Here is a 13,927-nt window from a genome sequence, read left to right as displayed (position 1 = left end):
AACTCCTTTGTCAGAATGTTACAGGGGGTGGTAAAGGACAGAATAAAAAGATGGTTGTTTATGAGTCAAGAAGGAGGCCCTCACCAGACAATGAATCTATATTTAAATTTTTTTGTAGTTATAGGTGGATAGCATGTCTTTATTTATTTTTTATTTATTTTTATGTGGTGCTTAGGATCAAACCCAGTGCCTCACACATGCCAGGCAAGTGCTCTACCAGTAAGCTACAATTCCAGCCATATACATGTATATATATGTATATATATATATATATATATATATATATATATATATATATATGTAAAATTTGTTCTAATTATTTATACATGACATAGAATGCATGTTGACACACCATATATAAGTGGAACATAACTGCTCATTCATCTGGTGTAGAGTTACACAGGTCATGTAATCACATATGTACATAGGGTAATAATGTCCAATTTATTCTACTATCATTCCAACCCCCATGACCCTCCCCTCTCTTCAATCTCTTCTGTCTAGTCCAAAATACCACTATTCTTCTTCACCCACTGTGAATTAGCATCTGCATATCAGAGAAAATATTTGGCCTTTAGTTCTTTGGTATTGGCTTATTTTGCTTAGCATAATATTGTCTAGTTCCATCCATTTACCTGAAAATGCCATAATTTCATTTTTCTTTAAGCTGAGTAATATTCCATTGTGTATATATACCACAATTTCTTTATGCATTCATCTGTTAAAGGGCACCTAGCTTGGTTCCATGTTTTAGCTGTTGTTGAGCTGCTATAAATATTGATGTGGCTGTGTCACTGCAGTATGCTGGTTTTAAGTCCTTTGGATATAAACCTAGGAGTAGGATGACTGGGTCAAATTGTGGTTCCCTTCCAAGTTTTCTTAGTAATATCCATACTACTTTCCATAGTGGTTGCACCAATTTGAACCCCACCAGCAATGTACAAGAGTACCTTTCTCCCCACATTCTCACCAACATTTATTGTTGCTTTTATTCTTTTTTATTATTTATTCTAATTAGCTGTAGATGACAGCAGAATGCATTTCAACTCATTGTACACAAATGGAGCACAACTTCTCATTTCTCTGGCTGTACATAATGCAGAATCATATTTTTCCTGCAATCATACATGTACATAGGGTAATAATGTCCCTCTTGTTCCACCATCTTTCCCAACCCACACCCCATCTACTCCTTTTACTCCCCTCTTCCCAATCCAAAGCTTTTGCATTCTTCCATAGCCTCTTCCATTATGGATCAGCATCTACTTATTTTTAGAGAAAATATTTGGAATTTTTTTGGGGGGAGATTGGCTTATTTTGCTTAGCATGATACAACTCCATCTATTTACCTGTAAATGCCATGATTTAATTATTCTTTAAGCTAAGCAATATTCCATTCTGTATACACAATACATTTTCTTTATTCATTTATCTGTTGAAGGGCACCTAGTTTGGTTCCATAGTTTAGCTATTGTGAATTAAGCCACTATAAACATTGATGTGGCTGAGTCAATGTAGCATGCTGGTTTTAAGTACTTTAGTTATAAACCTAGGAGTAGGATGACTGGGTCAAATTGTGGTTCTCTTTCAAGTTTTCTTAGGAATATCCATACTGCTTTCTCTAGTGGTTGCTCCAATTTGCAGTCCCACTATCAATGTATGAATGTGCCTTTCCCCCCCCCCACATCCTCATCAACATTTATTGTTGCTAGTATTTTTGATAATTACCATTATGACTGGAGTGAAATGGAATCTCAGTGTGGTTTTGACTTGCATTTCTCTAATTGCTAGAGATGTTAAACATTTTTTCATATATTTATTGTTAAATTTAGTTTTTCTTCTGTGAGGTATCTGTTTAGTTCCTTTGTCCTTTTATTTATTGGATTATTATTTTTTTGGTGTTCATTTTTTTGAGTTCTTTATATATCCTGGAGATTAATGCTTTATCTGAGCTGTACCACATATGCTCTTTGTTACCTTTTTCCCCTGAATATTAATAAAGCATACTTCATTTTATTGTGTGTTATAGTTTGGGTATAAAGTGTCACCCAAAGGTTCATTGTGGGGATTTTAGGAAATTATTGGATCCTGAGGACTCTAGCCTTATAAGTGGATTAATCCATCTGATGGATTATTAATTTGAATTAACTATTGGAAGGTGGCGCAAAATATATGAGGTATGACCTAAAGAATGGAGTGGGTCTTGAGGGTACACCCTTGAGGACTGTATCCTGTCCCCCAGATATCTTTCTCCCTCTTTCTCTGTCTGCCTCCCAACTGCCACAAGCTGAGCAGCTTTCCTCTTTCTCACATTTCCACCATAATTTCTGCCTCACCTCAGGCCTAGAGCAATGGATCCAGCTAACAATGAACTAAAATCTTTTATATAGCTAAAGTAAGCTTTTCTTCCTCCAAGTTGTTTATGTCAGATATTTTGGTCAACTAACATATTACCACTGAGCTGCATCCCAGTTTTTTAAATTCTTATTTTGACCAGGATCTCACTAAACTTGGCCTTAAACTTGCCATGTCTCATTCTCCTGAATCACTAGGGTTATAAGGATGTGCCATCATGCTCAGCAACATTATCTTGTTTCTTAGATATTGTCATATTACAAATGATTCCACAATGAAGAACTTCATGTAATGTTTAATATTATGAAGCATATATTTAGAGAAAATTCTCAGAGATGACATTGCTAGTTCAAAAGCCAAACATGTTGTTCATTAAAGAGATTGCCAAATACCTTCTATTGTAGTTCTACCATTTTCCCCATTCCTATCAGAATACTCGTTTTCCCACATATTTGTTTAGAGTATATTGTCAACTTTTTGATAGTGTGCTATCTGATTAGGAAATATAGTATCTCTTGTGGTTTAATTCATGTTTCTTGTTCTAGATTAAGTTGATAAAGTTTTAATATGTTTAAAGGCCTTTTAAAGTATTTTCCTGCTAGCTGTCTGTTTGTATCTTTGGTCCATGTTTTTCTAATGGATTTTTAGTTTTCAACATTTTTTTCCTTCCTTTTTTCTTTTATTTCTTTTTCTGTCATTGGGTATCTAACCTGGATATGCTTTACCACTGAACTACTTGTATTTGTTTTATTTTGATACAGAGTCTTGCTAAATTGACAAGACTGGCCTCAAACTTTCAATCCTCCTGCCTTTGCCACCTGAGTTGCTGGGATTATAGGCATGTACCATAATGCCTGGCTTACACATTATTTTGGATAAATACTAAGGAGTTGTATAGATGGATCATGTGGTGGCATCATTCCTAGTCTTTTGAGGAAGGTCCATAGTGATTTCTGCCGCAGTCTGGCTGGGCACAATTTAGGAGCCACTTGTCAAAAGAAATGAACTTTATTTTTAGAACCACACACACCAAACAAAACAACTCCTAAGGAAAACCTTCAGAGCCCAAATGCAACCACCGGCTTCCCACAAGCCTCTCAACCTCCCCCACTCCTCCTGCTCTTGAGGCCGGCTGATTGGCTGGTTCGCATGGGCGGAGCCAAAAAAGTTCCCCAATGAGCAGCTCCATAGTCTGAAAGGGCGGGGAAACAGCCCAATGAGCATCACTGCAGAGGAGCCAATCAGTTGGCAGCTAGAAGTTGCTGGGGCTGCTGTGAGCCAATCATCAGCTGGCAGCTGGAAGTTTGCTGGCAGCTGGAAGCTTGCTGGGGCCCCTTCAGCTGTGGCTCTCAACATCTCCCCCTCTCTGTTTAAACAACAACATGTGGCTTAGGGACCATGCTTGCCTTATGTTGTCCAATAGTACATATGGTTCTTACTCTTTATCGGATGAGCTGACCTCAAGGGGTCAGCCTCCTGTCTTAGGTTGGTACCATTGCAATTGGATCTTACCCGTCACTGACTATGGGTCCAGTATACAGTCACATCTGTGGATAGGTCTTTGTATCAGCGGGGGGGGGGGTGAGGTTCTTTGCCTCACCTCTGTTGGTCCCCAAATTTTAGCTGAACAACCATGACAAGCAGAAGGGAGGAAGATACACCAAGCCAATTGACGGCTCCTTTTGGAAAAATTGTACCACCGATGACACCATCAGCAAAAATACCTCAACACTACCACAAGTCACTGCACCAACAGATAGTTCACAATGCATACAGGTGAGTTCACAATGCATACAAGTGATTCATAGTCCAGGCAAGTTCTGCAAGCAGTTCAGTGATGGCTCCTTTTGGAAAAATTGTAGCCACAATGACACCATTAGCATAAATACCCCAACACTACCACAAGTCACTGCACCAACAGATAGTTTACAATGCATACAAGTGATACATAGTCCAGGCAAGTTTTGCAAGCAGTTCAGTGATGGCTATTGCAGAAGCTGTAGATTGGTTTTATTTTTGTCTTCACCGGCACTGGGATGAAGATAGGAATTCTGGCAATAATGGCTAAAGAAAAAATTATATAACATTCTGGAAGGCACTAAAAGAAAACAATTTTCTTTTCTCTCTCTGTTTTTTTTTTTAGAAAACAATTTTCTTAACAATGTACCTTTTCTTCAACAGAATTATTAAATATAATGAAAAGGAAAGGTGAAAGTAAACAAACGGATCTGTTAGCTTCCCTTTTTGTTCATATATTAAAACAATCCTCAACAGCTGTTTACCCAATTTAAATTAAACCATTTAAATTACGTGAAAAAAATATTTGGATCCATTTTTTCATGGCACTCATATGATATATGGACATACGTACATTCAAACATATAACACAAAACACAAGTGTGCACACATAATATAATACATACAACACATAACATAATAGTAAAGGCCTTATAACTTTTTACAGGTGAAATCTACATTGCAATGTTTGAAAACTCTATAGTCAAAAAAAAAAAGAACTGATCAGCAAAACATTAACCTAGGTCTGTATGAGCTCAAAAAACAAAATAGAACTTCATCATATGGGAAAGGGCAATAATAAAATAGATATTGAAAAAAGCATCCTGGTTCTGTCGCAGATATAAGAATAGCCAAACTGGAGTTTTGGATATCAGTTGTTATGGATTTGAGCCAAATCATCTTCTTTTTGGTCTGTAGAAATCGCTTTAGTTAATTTTTCTGGAATCCAAATTGGCTGCTGTTCTCCCTGTGGAAACACATAAACAGACCCCTGACTCCAGACAATCACTGGGTCAGGACCAGAGTTAATCTCTCTGGAGTCCAAATCGGCTGCTGTTCTCCCTGTGGAAACACACAAACAGACCCCCGACTCCAGACAATTACTGGGTCAGGACCTTTCCATTGTCCTGTTAGAATATCCTTCCAAAGTACCTTGGGCTTATGTACATTTTTTGGACACATATGCCTTTCTGCAGCACTAAGCCCTGATGAATCCAAATTTAAAAAGTTTAGAGTAAAAAGGGTTATTTTAAGTTTATCTTTGGGGAATATATACCCCTTCCCAATTCCTTCTTTTTGCTTTAATAAGTACATTTTAATAGTTTGATGAGCTCTCTCAACTATTCCTTGTACCTGTGGATTGTATGGGATTTCTGTTATATGAGTAATGCTAAATGTTGAGCAAAATTGTTTAAAAGATGTAGAAGTATAACCAGGGGCATTATCTGTTTTTAACTGTTTTGGAACGCCCACAGTGGCAAAATTTTGTAAGAAATGAGCTATAACATCTTTAGTTTTTTCTCCGGCATGAAGGGAGCCCATCAAAAATCCAGAAGAAGTATCAACTGTAACATGCAAATATTTTAATTTTCCAAATTCTGGCAAGTGTGTGACGTCCATCTGCCAAATATGGTTAGGTATCAATCCTCTAGGATTAACTCCAAGATTAACTTGTGGTAGAAAGGTCACATAATTTTGACATTGTTTTATTATTTGTCTAGCTTGTTCCTTAGTTATTTTAAAATGCTTTTGTAAAGTATTAGCATTGACATGGAACTTTTTATGAAAATTTGTAGCTTCTTCTAGTGTAGAGAAAATATGTATGTCATGTGTAGTTTTATCTGCTAAATCATTGCCCAAACTAAGGGCTCCAGGCAATCCTGTATGTGCCCTGATATGTCCTATAAAGAACGGATCTTTTCTGTCCCAGATTAGACTTTGTATAGTGGAAAGCAAAGAGAAAACAGTAGAGGAAGGGGAAATCCTACCAGCATTTTCAAGGGATACTATAGCATTAACTATATACTGACTATCAGAAAATAAATTAAATACAGAATCTTTAAACATCACAAAAGCCTGTAATACTGCCTTAAGCTCTACCTTTTGAGCTGATTGTTTGGTTACTAAAAATGTAAAAGTTTGATCAGGGGTAACTACTGCTGCTGTACCATTATTTGACCCATCAGTGAATATATTTGGAGCATTCATGATAAGTGTTTTTCTTGTCATTTTTGGAAAAATTACAGGATGCAATGACCAAAAAGACAATAAAGGATTAGATGGTAAGTGGTTATCAAATGAAACATTAGATTTGCACAGGATTATTGCCCAAGTATTTAACTCATTAGCTAACTCATCAATTTGATTAATAGTATATGGAGTAATAATTTTATTGGGAAAAATTCCAAACACCCCCTTTGATGCTTTTATTCCTTTGAGTATTAATTGTCCTACAGCCTCAGGATACCTAGTAGGAATAGTGTTAGGAGAATAAGATAAATGTATCCATAATAATGGACCTTCTTGCCAAAATACTCCTGTAGGAATATTTTTTGTTGGTAGTACAATAAATAATAAAGGCAAACTTATATCAATTCTATCCAAATGCATATTTTCCATATATGTTTCAATGATTTTTAATGCCTTTCTTGCTTCAGGCGTTAACATTCGGGGTGAATTTGGATCTGATGGACCTTTTAGGATATCAAATAAAGGTCCCAACTCTCCTGTTGGTATACCTAGATAAGGCCTTTTCCAATTTATGTCTCCTAATAACTTTTGAAAGTCATTAAGTGATTTGAGTTGATCTACTTGTATTTGAATTTTTGGTGGACGGACCATGGTTGAGGATAATAGAACTCCTAAATAATTAATTGGAAAATTTAATTGTACTTTATCTATTGCTATCTCTAGATTATAATTTTTTAATAAGTTTGTAAGTGTGGCATAACATTCTAGCAATGTGTTTTTATCTTTGTGTGCTAATAATACATCATCCATATAGTGAAATATTTGTAGTTCAGGATTTTGATTTCTAAGTGGCTGGATTACTTTGTTAACATAAATTTGACACATAGTTGGGCTGTTAGCCATCCCTTGAGGGAGTACTTTCCATTCATAACTCTTATCAGGACCTTCATGATTCAGTGCAGGGATAGTAAATGCAAAACGTGGACTATCTTCAGGATGAATTGGAATTGAAAAAAAAAAACAATGTTTAATATCTATAACTAAAACATACCAGGTTTTTGGCAAAGCAGACAATTGAGGAATCCCTGATTGAGCAGGTCCCATAATAACCATCTCATTATTAATGGCTCTTAAATCTTGCAATAATCTCCATTTACCAGATTTCTTTTTGATGACAAAAATGGGAGTATTATGGGGAGATACAGAAGGTTGTATATGTCCTTCCACTAATAGTTGTTTGACCAGGTTATGGGCTGCTTGTATCTTTTCTTTAGTCAGGGACCACTGAGGAATCTATACTGGTCTTTCTGATTTCCAAGTAATTTTTATTGTCTCAGTGGCCCTCTCTGAAAATCCAACCCATGTCTGTCCGTTCCTTGATCTATTTGTATTGGTGCTGCTATACCTTGTTCTTGTTTTTCTAATCTTTTTCCTTTCCTAAAACCTTGTCTAGTCAAAATAGTGGGTGCATTTTGGTTGATGTTATTTGTTAATGTCAAACCTAATTGATCTAGGGCATCTCGTCCCCATAAATTTACGGGAAGATGATCCAATACATATGGCTGTTTAGTTCCTTCACATCCCCCAGGATCCTTCCAATCTAATACCATTGCACTTCTATGGGGATTAGTCGCCACTCCTAGGCCTCAAAGCGTTTGAGTGGCTTGTTGTAATGGCCAATGTTTTGGCCATTCTTGACGAGAAATGAGCTAAGGTCTGCACCTGTATCCAGTAACCCATTAAATTCATGTCCTTGAATATTTAGTTTTAGCATGGGGCAAGAATCTAAATTTAAAGAAAGCATAGCCCAATCTACACCTGTGGAGCCTAATCCCTTGGAACCTCTTTCTACAGTATGACTGGAAAATTTATCATGTAGGCTGGGTATTATTAGTAACTGTGCTATTCTATCTCCTGGTGAAATTACTGATATACCCTTTGGAGAACTGGCTATAATTTTTATTTCACCTTCATAATCGGGATCAATTACCCCAGGACTTATCATAAGTCCTTTTAGAGTAGAAGAGCTGCGTCCCAATAATAAGTCTACTGTTCCTTTGGGAAGAGGTCCTTTTACCCCTGTGGGAATGATTTGAACTCCCATCTCTGGAGTTAGTACTGTTCTGGCAGAGGCGCAGATGTCCAACCCTGTGCCCCCTCTGGTTTGTCTGATGAGGGATCTGATGGACAATGTGTCCTGGGCACTACCCTGATGGGGTTGCTGGGTTCCTCCAGTGCTTTGTATATTTGTGGTTTTGGGCCCCGGAGCATTGGGCCCCACTGTCCATTTTTTGGCAACGGAGCCCGATGCCTTTTTCCACAATATCGTGGATAAATACCTGGTCCTTGTTCATTTTTTGATAATGGAGTACCCTCTATGGTGGTTTGAGAATGGCATTCATTAGCCCAATGTCTCCCTCTATGGCATCGTGGGCAAATACCCGGTATTCTACTCCTTTGATACCTGGTTTTGTTAAACCTTCCTCCTATGGGGCAATTCCTTTTTTTTTTATTGGCTATTCAAAACATTACAAAGATTGCAGAATCACATCGGTTACACATCCACATTTTTACATAATGCCATAATAGTAACTGTTGTATTCTGCTACCTTTCCTATCCTCTACTATCCCCCTCCCCTCCCCTCCCATCTTCTCTCTCTACCCCTTCTACTGTAATTCATTTCTCTTCTTATTTTTTCCCTTCCCCCTCAAATTCTTTTATATGTAATTTTGTATATCAATGAGGGTCTCCTTCCATTTCCATGGAATTTCCCTTTTCTCTCCCTTTCCCTCCCACCTCATGACTCTATTTAATGTTAATCTTTTCCTCCTGCTCTTCCTCCCTGCTCTGTTCTTGGTTGCTCTTATTATATCAAAGAAGACATTTGGCATTTGTTTTTTAGGGATTGACTAGCTTCACTTAGCATAATCTGCTCTAATGCCACCCATTTCCCTGCAAATTCCATGATTTTGTCATTTTTTAGTGCTGCGTAGTACTCCATTGTGTATAAATGCCACATTTTTTTTTATCCATTCATCTATTGAGGGGCATCGGGGTTGGTTCCACAGTCTAGCTATTGTGAATTGTGCTGCTATGAACATCGATGTGGCAGTATCCCTGTAGTACGCTCTTTTAAGGTCTTCAGGGAATAGTCCGAGAAGGGCAATAGCTGGGTCAAATGGTGCCTCCATTCCCAGCTTTCCCAGGAATCTCCATACTGCTTTCCATGTTGGCCACACCAATTGGCAGCCCCACCAGCAATGTACAAGAGAACCCTTTTCCCCACATCCTCGCCAGCACTTGTTGTTGTTTGATTTCCTAATGGCTGCCAATCTTACTGGAGTGAGATGGTATCTTAGGGTGGTTTTGATTTGCATTTCTCTGACTGCTAGAGATGGTGAGCATTTTTTTCATGTACTTGTTGATTGATTGTATGTCCTCCTCTGAGAATTGTCTGTTCAGGTCTTTGGCCCATTTGTTGGTTGGGTTATTTGTTTTCTTATTGTTTAATTTTTTGAGTTCTTTGTATACTCTGGATATTAGGGCTCTATCTGAAGTGTGAGGAGTAAAAATTTGTTCCCATGATGTAGGCTCCCTATTTACCTCTCTTATTGTTTCTCTTGCTGAGAAAAAACTTTTTAGTTTAAGTAAGTCCCATTTGTTGATTCTAGTTATTAACTCTTGTGCTATGGATGTCCTATTAAGGAATTTGGAGCCTGACCCCACAATATGTAGATCGGAGCCAACATTTTCTTCTATCAGACACAGAGACTCTGATTTGATATCAAGGTCCTTGATCCATTTTGAGTTAACTTTTGTGCATGGCGAGAGAAGGGGATTCAGTTTCATTTTGTTGCATATGGATTTCCAGTTTTCCCAGCACCATTTGTTGAAGATGCTATCCTTCCTCCATTGCATGCTTTTAGCCCCTTTATTGAATGTAAGATAGTTGTAATTTTGTGGATTGGTCTCTGTGTTCTCTATTCTATACCATTGGTCCACCTGCCTGTTTTGGTACCAGTACCATGCTGTTTTTGTTACTATTGCTTTGTAGTACAGTTTGAAATCTGGTATTGCTATACCACCTGATTCACTCTTCCTGCTTAGAATTGCTTTTGCTATTCTGGGTCTTTTATTTTTCCATATGAATTTCATGATTGCTTTATCTATTTCTACAAGAAATACCGCTGGGATTTTGATTGGCATTGCATTGAACCTATAGAGAACTTTTGGTAATATCGCCATTTTGATGATGTTAGTTCTGCCTATGAATGAACAGGGTATATTTTTCCATCTTCTAAGATCTTCTATTTCTCTCTTTAGGGTTCTGTAGTTTTCATTGTATAAATCTTTCACCTCTTTTGTTAGGTTGATTCCAAGTATTTTATTTTTTTTTGAGGATATTGTGAATGGGGTGGTTTTCCTCATTTCCAGTTCAGAAGATTTGTGGCTGATATACAGGAATGCCTTTGATTTATGCGTGTTGATTTTATATCCTGCCACTTTGCCGAATTCGTTTATTAGTTCTAGTAGTTTCTTTGTAGGCCCTTTTGGGTCTTCTAGGTATAAAATCATATCATCCGCAAATAGTGATAATTTAAGTTCTTCTTTTCCTATTTTAATGCCTTTAATTTCTTTTGTCTGTCTAATTGCTCTGGCCAGTATTTCGAGAGCTATATTGAATAGAATTGGTGATAGAGGGCATCCCTGTCTTGTTCCAGATTTTAGAGGGAATGCCTTCAGTTTTTTTCCATTTAGAATGATGCTAGCCTGAGGCTTAGCATATATAGCTTTTACAATGTTGAGGTAAGTTCCTGTTATCCCTAGTTTTTCTAATGTTTTGAACATAAAGGGATGCTGTACTATGTTGAATGCTTTTTCTGCATCTATCGAGATGATCATATGGTTTTTATCTTTAAGTCTATTGATGTGGTGAATAACATTTATTGATTTCCATATATTGAACCAATCTTGCATCCCAGGGATGAATCCTACTTGATCATGGTTCATGATCTTTTTGATATGTTTTTGTATACGATTTGCCAGAATTTTATTGAGGATTTTTGCATCTAAATTCATTAGGGATATTGGTCTGTAGTTTTCTTTCTTTGAGGTGTCTGTATCTGGTTTGGGAATCAGGATGATATTGGCCTCATAGAATGAATTTGGAATTTCTCCCTCTTTTTCTATCTCCTGAAATAGATTGTGGAGTATTGGTATTAGTTCTTCTTTACAGTTCTTGTAAAACTCTGCTGTATATCCATCGGTCCTGGGCTTTTCTTGGTTGGTAGTCTTTTGATGGCTTCTTCTATTTCCTCACTTGATATTGGTCTGTTTAGGTTGCTTATATCTTCCTGACTCAATCTGGGTAGTTCATATGTCTTAAGGAATTTATCGATGCCTTTACTATCTTCTATTTTATTAGAGTATAGGGTTTCAAAATAATTTCTAATTATCTTCTGTATTTCTGAATATACTGTTGTGATGTTGCCTTTTTCATCCCATAAGCTAGTAATTTGGGTTCTCTCTCTTCTTTGTTAGCATGGCTAGTGGTCTATCAATCTTATTTATTTTTTCAAAGAACCAACTTTTAGTTTTGTCAATTTTTTCAATTGTTTCTTTTGTTTCGATTTCATTGATTTCAGCTCTAATTTTAATTATTTCTTGCCTTCTACTGTATTTGCTGCTGATTTGTTCTTCTTTTTCTAAGGCTTCAAGGTGTAGTGTGAGGTCATTTATTTGTTGGCTTTTCTTTCTTTTAAGGAATGAACTCCATGAAATGAATTTTCCTCTTAGTACTGCTTTCATAGTGTCCCAGAGATTTCGATATGTTGTGTCTGAGTTTTCATTTACCTCTAAGAATTTTTTAATTTCCTCTTTGATGTCTTCTGTAACCCTTTGTTCATTCAGTAGCATGTTGTTTAATCTCCATGTGATGTAGGATTTTTCCTTTCTTATTTTGTTATTGATTTCCAATTTCATTCCATTATGATCAGATAAAATGCATGGTAGTATCTCAACTCCTTTGTAATTGCTAAGATTTGCCCTGTGACATAATATATGGTCTATTTTTGAGAAGGATCCATGTGCTGCTGAGAAGAAAGTGTATCTGCTTGATGTTGGGTGGTATATTCTGTATATATCAATTAAGTCTAAGTTATTAATTGTATTATTGAGCTCTATGGTTTCTTTATTCAACTTTTGTTTGGAAGATCTGTCCAGTGGTGAGAGGTGTGTTAAAATCTCCCATGATTATTGTGTTGTTGTCTATTAGACTCTTGAACTTGAGAAGGAGTTTGTTTGATGAACGTAGCTGCACCATTGTTTGGGGCATATATATTAATGATCGTCAAGTCTTGTTGGTGTATGGTTCCCTTGAGCAGTATGTAGTGTCCTCGTTTATCCCTTTTGATTAACTTTGACTTGAAGTCTATTTTATTTGATACAAGTATGGACACCCCTGCTTGCTTCCGGGGTCCGTATGAGTGATATGATTTTTCCCAACCTTTCACCTTCAGTCTGTGTATGTTTTTTCCTATCATATGTGTCTCCTGTAGGCAGCATATTGTTGGATCTTTTTTTTAATCCATTCTACTAGCCTATGTATTTTGATTGGTGCATTTAAGCCATTAACATTTAGGGTTACTATTGAGATATGGTTTGTGTTTCCAGCCATATTTGTTTATGTACGATACTTAACATGATTTGTTTTTCCTCTATGCTTAGTTTTTCCTTTACTGTACTACCTCCCGCTGTTGGTTTTCATTGTTATTTTTCATTTCCTCTTCCTGTAATGTTTTGCCAAGGATGTTTTGAAGAGCTGGTTTTCTAGCTGCAAATTCTTTTAACTTTTGTTTATCATGGAAGATTTTTATTTCATCTTCAATCCTGAAGCTTAATTTCGCTGGATACATGATTCTTGGTTGGAACCCTTTTTCTTTCAGCGTTTGAAATATGTTGTTCCAGGATCTTCTAGCTTTCAGAGTCTGTGTTGAAATATCAGCAGTTATCCTGATTCTTTACCCCTATATGTAATCTGCTTCCTCTCTCTTGTGGCTTTTAAGATTCTCTCCTTATTCTGTATGTTGGGCATCTTCATTATTATGTGTCTTGGTGTGGATCTCTTATGATTTTGTATATTCGGTGTCCATTAGGCTTCTAGTATTTGGATTTCTTTTTCATTCTTTAAGTCTGGGAAGTTTTCTAGTATTATTTCATTGAATAGATTGCTCATTCCCTTGGTTTGGACCTCTGTACCCTCTTGTATCCCAATAACTCTTAGGTTTGGTTTCTTGATGTTATCCCATAATTCTTGGATGTTCTGCTCATGATTTCTTAACATTCTCACTGAGCTGTCTATGTTCTTTTCAAGTTGAAAAACTTTGTCTTTGTTGTCTGAAGTTCTATCTTCTAAGTGTTCTACTCTGCTGCTAATACTCTCATTTGAGCTTTTAATTTGGTTTATTGTTTCCTGCATTTCCAGGATTTCTGTTTGTTTGTTTTTTATATCCTCTATCTCCCTATAGAGTTGATCTTTTGCTTCTTGGATTTGTTTATGTAATTCATTGTCAAAGTGATTTTTCA

The sequence above is a fragment of the Callospermophilus lateralis genome, chromosome 5 (genome assembly GCF_048772815.1).
Source record: "Callospermophilus lateralis isolate mCalLat2 chromosome 5, mCalLat2.hap1, whole genome shotgun sequence".
NCBI lineage: Eukaryota > Metazoa > Chordata > Mammalia > Rodentia > Sciuridae > Callospermophilus > Callospermophilus lateralis.
Note: the sequence above shows the minus strand (reverse complement) of the source record.